Below are 17260 nucleotides of genomic sequence, written 5' to 3'. Positions count from 1 at the left end.
TTATTTAACTTGATACGATTTGTCAATGTAAAGATAGGCGAACAGAAGCATTTTTTGAGATCATTATGAACACATTGGGGTCATATCAGTATGGGAGGTGTTAAATTCTTCCTCCTCCCCCCCCCCCTCCCCCACAATCATTTAATATTTCATAACCTGTCTTTTTTTTCATTGGTGGGTGGTGGTTCCCTCCCACAAAATAGTTGTGAACATTCCCTGCACCTATAAGAAGCTACATATTGTAAAGAATAATTATATCAGTTCAGTGGTTAGCGAGATCTTTCAGTTCACACAGACAGATAAACATTGTTTAGTTTGTTTGAAAATGATATATTTAAACTTTTGAAAAAATATCATACATATTAAAATAAAAAATCATGAACATTCTACATAAACATAAAATTACTGTGCAATAATTAATAACTCTTTTTAATACAGCACAAAATAATAAATAGCTAAGGGGTTAGTAACGCCGAAAAGTTATACATACATGTTAAAAGTTAATGATATATGTCATTTAGTAAAGGGGTAATAACATTCTCATTGTCTATAAATAGATACTCACAGTGGACAAAACTGTGGACACAATGTTATAATAAAGTTAAAAACATGATAGCACATATAATGCAAATAGTTAGAACAGGTGAATAATATAAACACAACAATAATGATAAAACATCAATAATATTCAACTGTTAGGAGTGTTACATAGATTGTTAATAATTAGATACACAGATAACTTCATTATGTCACTTTTATATTAGGATAACAAAAAGAATTAAAGATATTAATTCATTTATTCTTTAATTTTCTAATGGTTTATTGCACGAAAAATATTTAAACATTAATTAATTTTGTTTTTAATATTGAAGCTACTCAAAAAGTATATTCTCGTTTATAGTATAGTTCAATTCACTACTAACTCTTTATACATTGCATTGTTCTTCTTTTACAATTAGTTTTCAAAAAGGTATTTTCACAAAAATTTTTAAAGCAATTTATGTTTTGAAGCAGTTTTTTTTGATTTTCTATCTTTTTACCTTTTAGAAGCAAAGATTTTATATTATTAACTCTGTCTGTCTTTCCGTCCGTTAGTTCATAAACCTTTGCTAAAAAGTTATTTTCTTGGCTGTTATCAAGATGGATGGCTGAAATTATTGTAACGAAGATTCCCTATACCAATGAGCATTCAATATATATTATACTTTGTCCGTCGGTTTGTCAGTCATGCCACAAAAAGTACAAATTTTAAAACCTAAACAACATATTTGAAGTTTTGGTGATTTTTTTTCAAATAAATTCATTCTTTAATTATGGCGCTTAACATCTGCTATGTATTCATTCTGTTGGTAGTTCCACCATCCATTATTTTTTATATTTATCTACTTATGGATGTCGTTATCCTTGCTTTACTTCTCATTTGCTTAAAATAAGCAAAAAAAAATTTACAAAAATGACAAGTAGATCCTCAAACAAGCAGGAATATATTTTAAAATTGTATAAAAAATTTAAGATTTTTGTGGTAATATTCGTGGCAAATTGTCTCAACTGTAATCAATAGAAGGGGTAATTTTATGTATCATCATTAAGGATGTACATCAATTTATCAGCCATTGTCCTATCCATTCAGATCCCTGCATTTTTTCTCTTCAAATATTGCTTTCTGTGATTTTAATTTACAGAAAGGGGACAATTTGTTTACCATAATTTGGGGCGTACATTCGTTTATCCTCCATATATATCTGTTGCATGGATCTAGAGGGATAAGACAATTGCCGATGAATTTATGTACACCTTAATAATGAAACACAAAATTTAAATTTCTGTAGATTAAAATTAGTGGTTGACACTCAGCTTAATAAACCAACCAATCAAAATTCATTAAAGTCCCCAAAGTTGTTTAATTTAACGAATAAGAAAGTATTATTATAAAACTTTTGGGACTATTGTAATAAAAGCCTAGTGTCCCATCCCTCTCTGAATATCTGTTTTTCCGTCTTGCATAACTATATGCCCATAGATAAAAATCTAGAATATTTTCAAACATGACATGGTTGCGACGACAAAGTCTAGTAATAGGATGTTTGTCTGTCTGTTCGTTTGTTCATTATTAAGAACTAGCGGCTTCGCCCCTAGCCTCTAGGGGCTTTGCCCCAAGAAGTGACAAAAAGATTTGGGTGAAATACGTAAAAGGACCAAGGAAATCCCATACAAAAAAAAAAAAATAGGGGGGATTTTTTGTTTTTGGGAGGTTGGGGGTGTCCCACCCCCCAAGAAAATAGCCTAAAACCACCACATGACCAGTAGGTATATTCCCTGAAGAGTAGAATCCGATCAGTTCAATGGTTACCGAGATCTTAAGGGACGGAGAGACGGACAGACAGACAGACAGACAGACGGACAGACAGACAGACATCGTTCTACTTTGTATTATAGATAAAATATTGAGATCTGCCTTTCAAAATAATCTTTCTGTTGTTTTTAGGTTATTTAATTACAAGGTGATATAATGCAAAAAAAATTGTCATCATACTTTTAATGTGACTGAACCAGGGAGGGATGGGACATTGGCCTGTTTATTACACTAGTCCCCAAAGTTTAACGTTTTCTTATTCGTTGGGATTTTTATTGAATTTTGATTGGTTGGTTTATTAAGTTTAGTGTCCTTACGTGACAACCACTAATCTACAGGAAGGTACTTTGTGTATCATCATTGGGAATGTATATCAAATTTTCGGCCATTGTCTTGTCCATTTAGATCCCTGCGACTAAACTGAACACCCTTAGCATGTCAACTTTAAGATTCGTTGTTAATTAATAAAGAACAAGGATGACAACATCCTTAAAAGCGAAGCTCATACAAAGCAATGATTGCAGTACAAACTTTGAGTGGTTAAAAAAAGGTTTGCCATTCCAATTATATTTTAATATCTAAAAAGATCACACAATTTTCTTAAAGTAATTTTGATTATCATCATTGGGAATAACTATTAATTCATCATCCATTGTCTTATATCTTCAGATGGATGCACTTAAAAAGTAGCGCATTCTTTGTACGCAATAGTAACCAATCTATATATAATCTATATGATATCACAGCTTTAAAAAATTGAATTTCTGCAGATTAAACTCTAGTAAAAAGGCAAAAAATATCGTCAAAATCTTTGATTGGTTGGACGGACTATTGTGTCTGATTGACAATCTAAGATTAAATAAATCTATTACAATATAGTCTCTGGTTGAGAATCTATTGTAATAAATCTATTGTTATGCAGACTACAGTTGCTCATAAATGTTTTAGCATAGCAATTGATAATGATATAGAATACATGGATATATTGTCAGGGGAAAATGTGTCGTCAATTTAGGTTGCTATTTCGAACCTCATTTATTTGTCAGTCCGTTTATCCAGTATGAGGGATGAAAATGGGGTAAATTGGTGGATGGGGGGTTATCGTTATTTTAGCCAGCTGGGAGTTTAATAAGTTTAATGAAAATCTGGTGCAAAATCCAAGTAATTATATATCGATTAGCATAGCAAAGCGTTGCAAAAGACATAGACTGAAAATTAGCAATTTACATCATCCTTATATAAAAGTAACAGGTTGTATGTCAGTTTGTCTGTCTGTCCCTGCGTATGCTTCTCTACCAATATAAATCTCCAGTAGAAGAAATGACCCTTCCCAAAAAACGAATATTTTAAAATTAAAATTGGAGGGATCCCACAGCCACTTTCTTTCAAGTGCCCCAAGAGGCCTCAATAGCGTAGCCGCTAGTATAATATGATTAAGTAAGTTCAAGAAATGAATCCTCCCCTAGAGGCCATGTTTGAAGCCACTAGTTCAAAATTTAATGAAGTAAAGTTTTTTTTCTACTAAGTTGTACAGTTTTATGTTGATGATATAATAACAGCACAAAAGTATAAAAAATAAAACGAAGATTGAATGAAGATAGACAAAATAAACTCTTTTCTAGTTTAAAATTATTGAGTGAAAAGTTTGGACACTACTATATTACACAAAAATACTAAAGTAACAGGATGTCTATTTGTCTGGGTGTTTGTGTTTTGTGTGTTTGTACCGAAGGATCTCGCTAACCGCTGAACCGATCGGATTCTCCTTAACAGGGTACATTCTCATAGTTCCCGGGAAGGTTTATAACTATTTTGGGGGAGGGTACCACCACCATCCCAAGTAGAATCACAATAAATCAAAATTTTTTCTCTCGAATAGAGACTCCTACGTAACATTGCAAAGTATCGTAGAATATTGTTAAAGACTCCTTCGAAACATTGCATTATCGTATTATTTTTTTTAAAACCAAATATTTAAAGTGCCACTAGAGGCCTCTAGGGGCGTAGCCGCTAGTATTCAATATTATGTTTAAGTACCCAACTTCTACAAGGCAACGAAAATATATTAAAAGAAAACTTTGGGTACCAGCATAATTTACAATTAATGTCCCCTCCCCTCCCTCCCTTGCAAGACACAGAAATATGATGAAACAATTTCACGTATTTTTTCTGTCCTTTTACACTAGCCGACTTTTTTTATTAATGGGAAGGGGACTTAATTTCTATGGTTTTATTCCATTTTTAACTTACAATTTTGTGCATAACTTTCTTTTATAGCTTCCATGCATACCAGGGAAGGATGGTACATTGGACTGGAAATTATACTAGTACCCAAAGTTTTATAAATCCTATTTATTGTCTATAGAAACTTTGGGTACTCCTAATATCTCAAAACCTTTTCAGCAATCATTTTAATCTACAGAAAGTGTAATAATGTTTCTAATAATTGGGGGTGCACATTAATTTATTGTACATTGTCTTATCCCTTAGAACCTTGATGAAACATCGTAGAAATTGTAAAATAAGTATGATTCAAAGGACACAATACAATCTGTCCCGATTTTGTATTACTTTTGAGGAACACGACTCCAGTTACGTCATATTTTTCTTTCCCGAAAAAGGGAAGGGGGAAAGAAAAAAAAGGGAAGGCGGAAGAAAAAAGAGATGGGAGAAAAGGGGGTTTTCCCCATCTCTTTTGAAGATTTTCTTCCCCCCTTCCCTTTTTCGGGAAAGAAAAATATGACGTCACTGGAGTCGTGTTCCTCAAAAGTAATACAAAATCGGTACAGATTGTATTGTGTCGATTCAAAGTATAAATCAATAAATGATTAAAATATCTTAATGTAAGTCCCTGTTCCTTTGTGTACTGTAAACTAACGGACTGTTGTCCGTCCGTCATAGACAGATACTCTTTTTTAATTAATTATAATCTTTCAAGTAATCGAAAAAAAGGTTCAAGGACAAACGCAGGAGTGTTAAAATATCAATTTTATTAAGTATTTCTATACAGATTAGGTTAGGTTAAGATATGAATGAACAAATAAGCCCCCCGCAGAGGTTAGGTATTTAAAAAACCTATAAGATGGTCAAAAATAGGTTAGGTTAGGTTAGGTTAAGTGTCCACTCCGACGTTTGGGACTTCTGCGTTTGTCGTAGGACCGAAAAAAATTATAACAGATCGAATAAAAGCTTACTTTTGTTTAGCTATGGTTTTTAGGAAAGTCAAATCATTGGTTTTGTTTGTGGTGAGACTACTCTATAATAATATATGTAATTTCGCCCATTCTAAAGTCTGTCAGCCTGTAACTCTATGAGGAAAAAGTGATTTTTTGTGAAGATACACCTTATAAAGGAGTATCTAGTTTACAACTTTCCCTATCCGTCGACCTGTAAGTCATGCTTCATGAGACATTCAATGAATTTGAATGAAAGGTTTCGTGATTTTCTATTATCTATCACTTTTTATAACTAGTAAACATTGTACATCCGTGATTTCTTTGTACTTTGCTACTTATGGATGTTGTCATACTTGTCATGTTTATAGTTACACAAAAAATAAAGAGCTAAAGATATAGTCCATAAATTAGAAATTGAAGAAAAATTGGATAGTAAATAACAAAAACGAGGGAGGATTGGGACAATGGGCTGTTTTCTTGCACTGGTCCCTAAAGTTTTATAATATCTTTTTCTTTTTCGTTGGCTTGACAACTTTTGGGACTTTAGTAAATTTTGATAGGTTGGTTAATTAAGTTGAATGTTGAATTCTAATCCACAGAAGGGGTAATTTTGTGTATCATCATTGGGAATTTACATCAATTTATCGGTCATTGCCTTATCCCTTTAGATCCCCTCACGCAAACAGACCGACTAGAATAATAAGTAGAGTAGCTGCACTTTTTGTTTTTAAAAATGAAATCTCATGCGGTCATAATCTGTTTAAAATCCAATTTAAAAAGTGCATTTAGTTGTAATATTAATGTAATATATGGGAATTTAGATGTATTTCCAGTTGTAACTTAGCTACTCTAGAATTTAGTTGTAATATTAATGTAATATATGAGAATTTAGATATATTTCTAGTTGTAACTTAGCTACTCTAGAATTTAGTTGTAATATTAATGTAATATTTGAGAATTTAGATATATTTCTAGTTTTAACTTTGCTACTCTAGAATTTAGTTGTAATATTAATGTAATATATGGGAATTTAGATATATTTCTAGTTTTAACTTAGCTACTCTAGAATTTAGTTGTAATATTAATATAATATATGAGAATTTAGATATATTTCTAGTTGTAACTTAGCTACTCTAGAATTTAGTTGTAATATTAATGTAATATATGGGAATTTAGATGTATTTCCAGTTGTAACTTAGCTACTCTAGAATTTAGTTGTAATATTAATGTAATATATGAGAATTTAGATATATTTCTAGTTGTAACTTAGCTACTCTAGAATTTAGTTGTAATATTAATGTAATATTTGAGAATTTAGATATATTTCTAGTTTTAACTTTGCTACTCTAGAATTTAGTTGTAATATTAATGTAATATATGGGAATTTAGATATATTTTTAGTTGTAACTTTGCTACTCTAGAATTTAGTTGTAATATTAATGTAATATTTGAGAATTTAGATATATTTCTAGTTGTAACTTTGCTACTCTAGAATTTAGTTGTAATATTAATGTAATATTTGAGAATTTAGATATATTTCTAGTTGTAACTTAGCTACTCTAGAATTTAGTTGTTATATATATAAAAGCTTGGATGTCCTTGGAGGAAGCGATTCTTGACTGCCAATGAAACTGGTAACTAATGCTCAAGAAACACTATTTCTCATTCGTTAGCTTATTACTTTTGGTACTTTTATTAAATCTTTTAATAAATTTGATTTGGGTACAAAGTAGCAGAGTCAAACTCATTAATCAATTATTATGATTGGCAGTACTGGATGTGCATAACTTTATCGCCCATTGTCTTATCCCTTAAGATACTTAATGTATCAATATTATTAGTTATTTTTCTTTCTTGCTGCGCTACTTTTCATACATTTAATCTTGTTTTCCGTAGAAATATAATAGCTCCACATATCAAAACGAACTCCCTAAATATTTAATAAAATAAATTCTAAATTAATGCATTTTTATCTTTCAAATCTAGACCATTTAATTTGTAGCAGTGTATTTGTAATACAAATCTGCATGTCCGTTTGTTCGGCTCTTTGCTTGTCATTGTGTTTGTGTGTGTATTAGTTTGTCTGTCTGCTTGTCTTGCTATATTGTCTTTCTGTCTGTCTGTCTGTCTGTCTTACTAAGATTATCTGTCCTATATACTTTCAGTTTCACTTTATATCTGTTTATCTGCCTCACTGACTAGGGATTTAAAAAGGATAAGATTATGGCTAATAAATTTATGTACATTCCCAATGATTATACACAAAATTATCCCTTCTATAATAAGAATTAGTTGTTGAAACGTTTGAATATTAAACTTAATTAACCATCCAATCAAAACAAAATAATAGCCCCCCAAAGTTGTTGAGCCAAAGAATAATAAAACGTTATTGTAAAACTTTGGGGACTAGTGTAATGTACAGCCTAATGTCCCCATTCATTCTGTCACTGATCTATCAGTTTTAATTATTCGTCTTTCTATCTAATTTTTTAGTTTTATTCGACTAGAGGCTTGAGTCAAAGATGCAAGTAGAAATAGCAGCTATACTTCTTATATACTAAAGTGTCTGTCTGTTTTCGTGTCCTTTAAGATCTCGTAAGCGGCTAGTCCGCTGGTTACAAAATTTTTAAGAACTATTGACATTGATTCAAGGAAGTATTTAGGATAATATTTCTATCCCCATCTATTCAGTTTTCGTCTTCTATTTTCAATTTTAGAAATGTGATTAACCGCGACCAGGTAAAGAAAAAGGTTATAATGCTTATAGAAAAATGACGCCATACAATACAAATGACCAATGATAGGCCAGTATAAAATTTTAATTGACCAATGGTAAAATGCATACTGTCCTATCATTGGTAATTTGTATTGTATGACGTCATTTTTATTAGCACTAAAATTATAAAGGTGATAGGTGCAACAGTATATTTGTCTGTCCTTGGATAGTTTATAACCTTTTTTGGGGGAGTATACCTCTATTCTCAGCCCCTAGCCCCAAGAAAAATTATTATCCACAAGACCAAAATTGAAAGTGAAGGTTTGAATCCCCAGTAGCAAAACCATTATATAAAATAGTTGTGATATTTTACAATTCAGTGTAATGATTTTAAGATAGACAATGTTATGGCAGGGTTCCCATCCGCTTTTTGTTGATTTCCGTACAGTAGAACTTAATTTCTCATATTCATTCGAATCCGGTGGATAGGAACCGGTTTTCATCCATACGAAAAAACTATGTCTAGCATCGTATTATATCCAGCTTTCTACGAATATAAAAATGTACAATTATAAGATTAAAATCAGTTTTTTTAGCCGGTGCCTTCGGCACCTCGGGACTAAAAAAACCAGTTTTAATCTTATAATTGTACATTCCATATCCGCGGAAAGCCGTTTATAATACGATGCGAGAAATAACTATTATTAAATGGATATAGGTACTATTACTTGAATGTTACACCAGATTTTCATGTTCTCAAATCAAGTTAAACTCGCAGCTGGCTAAAATAGCAATGACCTCTAGCCCTTTCCCACATCCCCTCTCTTCCTAATACTTCCTTAATACTTCAAATAAAAGAATGTCATGAAATTTATTGACTGGCTTTTGTTGATAAGGATATCAATGAAATAAAAATGAAAAAAATAAACGATAAACTTAAACTATAAAGCAGCTAAACGAGGGCTAGATTACAGCGTATTGGCGGACTTAGAGCGGCTAATTTGTGCGGCTGCTGGGCCCTAATTTTAATATCTGCATTTATTACAAGAATATAAAACTATTTGCTAATAGCCCTCCCATTTCAATAAGGGATATTAAGGGATAAGACAATAGGCGATAATTTGATATCTATAATACAAAGTAGAATGATGTCTGTATGTCCGTCCGTCTGTCTATTTGTTCGTCTGTCCCTTAAGATCTCGGTAACCACTGAACCGATTAAATTCTACTTTTTAGGGTATATACCTATTGGTCCTGTGGTGGTTTTAAGCTATTTTCTTAGGGGGTGGGACAACCCGAACCCCCACAAAAAAAGAAAATTTCCCTCTCCTCAAAAAAAATTTTATATTTTTTTCTAATTTCAATGTTTTTTATTGTTTTATATGTTTTTATATATAAAAAAAAGAAAGATTCGAAGGTTTTAAATAATATAAATAAATATAAAAAGTTATAAACAGTTATAAAGAGTTATAAAAAGTTATAAAAAGTTATAAAATGTCATAACGAGTTATAAAATGTTATAAAAAGTTATAAAAAGTAATAAATACAGAAAATATCTAAAAAAAATAAGAACAAATTTTTAAAAATTCTCCCCTGAACCTTCAGGACAAAAAAAAGCCCCTAGAGGCTAGGGGCGAAGCCGCTAGTACTACTATAAAACACTAATAAACACTACTAGTTTTAAACCTAATAATCAAAATTTAAGTTCTAGAGTAAACGAAGAATAAAATAACATGCTGGTTATAAAACTTTGGGTGTCAAATTAACTACCCAATGTCTCATTTTTCCCTGCTTTCTAATATTAGACGTCTCAAAATTGACAAACAACTTGAGGGATATGACAATGGGTGATAAATTGATGTACGTATTCAATAAATCTCCTGAACCTATAAGAAGCTCCAGTGCAAACTCTTTCTTTTTTAATCTAACCCTAAAACGTATAAAATTTTAGGATATAGATATGGATATATTGACAGAGGAAAATTTGTCGTTAATTTAGCTTGCTAATATGAGCCTCATTTATTGGTCTGTTAGTTCATGCATTAGGAGAGTAGGAAATGGGTTAAAGTGGGTGTATAGTTATTTTACCCAGCTGCGAGCATCACTTTATCAGAGTACATGAAAATCTGGTGCAATATCCTAGTTGTAATATATCGATTAAAACCAGACATATGTCTACTTGAAATAAATCCAATATATCTTTGACGATGGAAATTTGAAACCCACGGGTCAATATTTCTCAGATATTCCCCCTATCTACGAACGGTCCAAAGTCGTTGATAATAATTAGGGAAAGGGTTGAAAATGGACATGAAACAGAAATATTAAAATCTTTTCTAAATTTTTACGATCCTGAAAGTTAATATTTACTGATATTTTCCAATAAATTTTTTCGTTCCGTCAAAATTTGGAAAAATAGCCAATATAGCTGTCTAGAAAGAACACGAAACCTCTACACCTAATATTTTCTCAGTGTTTTTTTTTACTTTTTATACAAATTTTTTTTAAAAATTAAATATTGATGAGTTTTTTATTTTTATAGAATGAATTATAAAAAAAATAATATTGGTTGATTGGTTTTTGCGATATCAGAACTCAGAACCATATCAGTTTTACTTTTAAACAATTCAATAAATATGAAAACTTAGATATAAAATTTGTATAATAGATAAGACTTTTAAATAATTTATTCTCCCCTTTCTTTATTCCAAAAATCTCGATTTTTCTTTCATTGTCATATCCTAGTATTTATTATGTGTATTTGTATTGTCGTGTGAGTATGTGAGAGGGTTGTAAAGTACACCTTAGGAGATAAGACAATGGATGATAATCTTGTTATCCTTGTTTAGATTACATTTAATAGATGCCTATTGATTATAGGACATGTCAAAACATAAATACAAGGATATTTCAATTGGTTGGTTAAATTATTAACTTTTTATCTAACATTGGCTCAAATAAAAGTAAAATTTATTTTTTTAAAGCGAAGCTTTTCTGTAATTAGGGTCGGTCGGTCCGTCCCTCCGTACGTCCGTTTAAGATAGATAGCTTTTATTTATTCATTAATTTAGAATTAACCGAACGCTAAGCAAGATAGATAAATTACCATCCCCCCCCTCTCCCTCACATAGCTGTTAAGACTTAAGATTTTTTGTTTCAGGCTTTCAGCGTATCTACTCTATAATAATCCACCTTCCAAAGTTCCAACACCCTACATTCTCCAACCCTCCACCCTGCTTACTGTCTTCTACATTTCAACTCAACCATATATCAAACTTGCTAATATCATAAAGTGAAAGAAAAGTTAAAAAATAAACCACCAATAACCATTAAATAATGTATTAATCATTCTAACTCAAGTAATATGTACTAATTTAACCTAACATACTAACAAAACAATAATCATAACTTTTTTTACTTTAATGAAATAAATATTCTAAATAAATAAATAAACTATGTTGACTTAAATAAAATGAAAATAAATATTTTTATTTTATTTGGATTGGAGTTAGTTTTGTAAATTGTAACGTTTTGTCCTTGTTCTCTAAGGTCTCATATTTCTTGTATGATGAGTTGACCCTTAGCTTTATGAGGTCATAAATGTTTCCCCCCCCCCCCCCAAAAAAAAAAACGCTGAATCGATAATAATTTATTACACTAGTGTAGTCTCACCCCTCCCCTATTTAAGAAATGTTGTCGATATATATATGCTAATGATATTGATTCACCCCTACCTCGCCCCCCCTAGTTTGAAGGTTGACCGTTATGATACAAATATTGACCCCTCCCCTCCCCCCCCCCCCCACCCAAGAAATAACAATTCAAAACATATGGAAAATAGGAATTAGCGAAGCTTTTCTATAATTTGTGTTGGTTATAGACGTCAGTCTGTTCATCATTAATATGTTAGTATTACTATTTTATATAATTTATAGACAGAATACTTACTTATAATTTTGATTATACTTATGCATTTATGTTAATGTTCCCCCCCCCCCCCCAAGAAATAACAAAACAAAACATATGGAAAATTCAAAATACTAGGAATTAGCGAAGCTTTTCTATAATTTGTGTTGGTTATAGACGTCAGTCTGTTCATCATTAATATGTTAGTATTTATATAATTTATAGACAGAATACTTACTTATAATTTTGATTATACTTATGCATTTATGTTAATGTTTTGCTTTAATGGATATTGTCATCCTTGTTAAAAATTTTTCACACATCCCAACACTTGATATTGACCCCTCCCCTCCCCCCCCCCCCCACCCAAGAAATAACAAAACAAAACTTATGGAAAATACTAGGAATTAGCGAAGCTTTTCTATAATTTGTGTTGGTTATAGACGTCAGTCTGTTCATCATTAATATGTTAGTATTTTATATAATTTATAGACAGAATACTTACTTATAATTTTGATTATACTTATGCATTTATGTTAACCCATTCGTACCCACACGTCAATATAACTACGTTAAAGTAGCCTCTGTTTAGAGGGCTCTAAACTCTGACAGGGATGATACTTATAAAAAATGAAATTAGATGTTGAAAGATTATAGCTATTACTTTAATTTTAGAAATTAAAAATATTAAAACAATAAAAAATTAATTAAAATTTTAATGCTTCAATGTAGGGCTTAATCAAAAAATGAAAATTGAGAGGGTAATAATTTTTATAGTTATAAATCAACCAAAAGATATGGTGTTTTTACAAATTTTATTGAATGTTGTGTTTATTAATAATCCAAATTCTAAGCTTTTAATAAAAATTGTAAGAAATTCTTAAAATTTCATGGAGAGAAAAGTATTTGAAAAAGTTACGTAAGTATCATTACGTATGGCTGAAGATTCCCCCATAGTATTTATAGAAGTAATATGCATAATGAATATATAAATCCCCTAGAAATTATGCCCTAAAATTATGTTTGGGGTGCTTGGTCAGTCCTTAAACATATATCATTTTTAAACTGATAACTCATATTTTCAAAATAATTTCATCTAAAAAATATTCTTTAATGCAATTACATTAAAATAAATATGTAGATATATAATTTTTACTATTTTGTTCTTTATAATACTTCACCATCAAAAGAATAAGTTTGATTTAAAAATCGAACTTTCAGTTGTAAAATTGTAGGTAGAAGAACAAGGATAACAACATTCATAAGCAGTGAAGACATAAAAATCAAATATTGACAAACAGACAATGTGAGATAATTTCTGATGTTCAATGTATTTAACATGAGAGGGAGAAAATTTGAAGAAAAAAAAGAGAGAAAGAAGATAAAGAGAGACCAAGTAAAATACATACTGGATATTCACAAAAAATCCACGAGCCTACTTGCTGAGAGAAATTAACCTTTCCCATATTCAGTTACTGAAGGATGTACTAGCAAACATATCAAATTATAAAGCAGCTGTGTTACTATTTATATAGTAGCTTCGCTTTGTTAGTAATAAAAAATAGGAGGGTTAGACATTTATAATGCTAAATTGGAAAAAGGGATGGTTAAATGACATACACTCTAGAAATTAAATTCATTTTTTAAGAACGTAATTAGACTAATATAAAGAATTAAACATTTAAATAATTTCTAAGAAAGTAGAAAAAAAACTTCTTTACATACACTTAAATATTGTTTTTATAAAATTCTAACACTCCTTAAGTGTACAAATTTGAATATGCAATACAATAATACTATAAAATCTTATTTTATACTATACTGAGCTTCATGTCAATGGTTATGAGGATAAATGATTTTCATCTAAAATAGATATCTCTTTATCCCTTGATAAACAGGAAATGTGGATGGTCAAGCAAGTCAGATATTGTTTTACAACAGAGATATGATAAATTAATTGGGTGTAGGATGGGGGGGGGGGGAATTTAAAAAAGGATTAACTCTTAAAAACTCGATGGTCAAGAAAAAAGGGGGTGTTGTATATAAGCTGATAAAACAAATTGACCGGAAATGCGCGCCATTTGACATCTTAACAACTCATTATCTTGAAACTAAGGGAAAAACAAAATGAGGGCAGGGCATAAAACAATCTTATTTGTGATTGGATGAAATTACTGTTAGGTATATGGTATGGTAATTTCTCTCGCGCATTTGTTAACTTTAATATATTTCATTATCGTTATATACTTTTTTTACGTAATGCAAAATTATACTTTTTTAATATTAGGAAGAATTTTTATTTTACCCTGTAAAAAAAGCAATGAAAAAAGTAAGACGTCTAAAATGTCGTATTCTTAACAGGTAGACTTTTTGGAGTAAGGAAATTATGTCATCACATTAATTTCATAGAAAGAACCTAAAAGTCTAATATATTTAGTAAATTTTATTTCGGAATTGTTTAACGAACATACTTCATTTAAGATTGCGTGATTTATTTCAGAAATAGAAATATACAACGTAAAAATTTATTATTTTTCAAAATCTAGTATTTATTTACGAAGCACTTCGTAAATAAATATTAAGAAATTTGAATATTTAGAAAAATATAAATAGGGAGCTATTTGTGAACGAACGGAGAGGGGAATATATATCATATTCTTGAAATAGAATTCTTGGCGACGTTAATTAATATTCCCCAATTTCAATATTATCATGTCTCTAAATTCCCTTTTGATTTTTCTCGAAATACGATACGTTTAGGGTTTGGAATACTTAATATTTTAAATATGTAGTAGACACATCATTGATTAAAACTTTTATTCTTTTTAACCCGAAACAAAAACAATTAAGAGCCTCTATTTGAGCAATAAAATTGTATCCAGATAAAACAGTAGTTTCCCCAGAATTGTATATGGACCACAAACTAACTTTTGAAGTAAAAACTATGTTTGTATTTGAGTTAGGTTAATAAGTTATAAGAACCAAAAAATATTTTTTTTTAATTAAGAGAACCAATTATGAACCACTTAGCTAGAGAGGGAACATTGGAAGTTAATTTGAATGCTCAATTGAGCCTTGGTCGTTGAATCACTCGAGTAGAGGGTGGGCAATGGCATTGGCTGTGAATTTGAAGAATTTTCGTTGTATTTTTGGGACACATGATGGTAACAATAAATCTGGTTTGCGACTGTTGCAAATGTCTAATTTTAGTCTGATAATATCCAGGGAGATTAGGGTATACGACCAGGGGCGTCCAAGCTTTTTTTTTGGGGGGGGGGTATCTACCCCCCGAAAATTGTTTTAAGGGGGGGGGAAATACCCCCTCATGAATAGTAGGGGGTGCCTACGGCACCCCCAGGGTAGGGGTAAATTTTAAATGGGGGGGGAGAGTAAAATGAAAAAATTCGTTTAGGGGGAGGTAATCGCCACTTTACCCCACCCCCCTTGGACGTCTATGTATACGACAATGGACGATAATTGATGTGCACCACAATTAAATTAAAGAAAAAAAACTTCTGTAGAAAAAAAATATATTTGTACCCCCCAATCAAGTCCCCAAACTCAGTTTCTAATCCAACAGGGGGTCAATGTACTGTACATCCCCACTGATGATGCACAATAATTAGTTGTTAAAATGTTTGGGCACTCAACTTAATGAACCAACAAATCAAAATTTAATATGGTTTCTAAAATTGTCAAGCGAACAAATGAGATATTATATTTAGAAATATATAAATGGGGACCAGTATAATTTACAGTCCAATGTCCCCTCCCTCCCTGTGAATATAAATACAAGGATAGGTAAATGCTAGATTATTTACTACAATCTTAGTGTTAAATTATGTCTTGGGAAGATTAATGGGCTCAATAGTAGTTTAATATCTACGATTTTCCCAATATTAGTTGAATATCCACGTTGATTGTCTTTTTTGTCTGCAAATAGATTTTAGTCTGGAAAATTGTTTTTTTTGAAATTCACACATGAAAAAGGGTTGCTATGTCTGTCTGTCTATTTGTATTTAAACAAGGTTGAGAATATACTTAAGTAAACAAAGCATGAATTACAGACCAATAGACCAAGTAAGGGTATCTTCACAAACAGCTGCAGACCATCTTAAATAGCAGCCTAAATAATCACACTTCTTCACCCAGAGCATTACGGACGGACGGACAGACAAACTGAATTATAAAGTAGCACCGCTTCACTCAGACGTCACCCATGGAATAGTGATTATTTCAGAGAGAGATGAAACAATAGGCTGTTTATTACACTTGTTCCCAAAGTTTAATAACAACGTTTTCTTAATCGATTGAACAACTTTGATTGGTTGGTTTATTAAGTTGAGTGTCCAAACGTTATGATCTATCGATGCATCCCCCAAAGAACATTCTATGATGGGGGAGAGGAGAGGCTTATTACTCCTATTATAAATTGGCCAAAATAGTTACTTATAAACAGATTTAATCTACTAATTTAGTAACAAATTATCATGTACTTTTTAAAAGCGAAGCTTTTCTATAATTAGGGTCGGTCCGTCCGTACGTCCGTCCGTCCGTCCGTAACGGATAGCTTTTTTTCGCTAATTTAGGCATGTTAGAATTGTCCTATTGATTTCAAACTTTGCATGGTGATTCCTGTAGTAGTTAGGTACGATTTAGAAAGCGTAGCAACTCTATAATCATTACTAGAATGTCCGTACGTCCATTTTAAACATGTTGATTTTTTTTACTTTTTTAACAACAAATTTTTATGTGATCTTATAGTCCGATTGATCTGACTTTTGGTATACTGATTCCTGGGACAACAAAGTACAATATTACAAGCGAAGCAACTCTATAATCAAGTCCTAAAATGTAAGTATGTCCATAAATATTATTCTGTATCAAGCAGTTTTTCAACAATTTTACTTACAATTTTGCTTCGACATTTATACATTTATATTCTGATTATTCAGTTCTGACACTATACAAGTGTTAGTGTCCGTTTGTTCTACCGTTTCAGTGCTTCGCTTTTATGGATGTTGTCATCCTTGTTTAGAAGCAAAGCTTCTCAATAAATAATGGTCTGTTTGTCTGTTTTGTTACACTACAACATTGAGGCTACAACCA

The sequence above is a fragment of the Acartia tonsa genome, chromosome 6 (genome assembly GCF_053477335.1).
Source record: "Acartia tonsa isolate MP-2025a chromosome 6, ASM5347733v1, whole genome shotgun sequence".
Lineage (NCBI taxonomy): Eukaryota > Metazoa > Arthropoda > Copepoda > Calanoida > Acartiidae > Acartia > Acartia tonsa.
Note: the sequence above shows the minus strand (reverse complement) of the source record.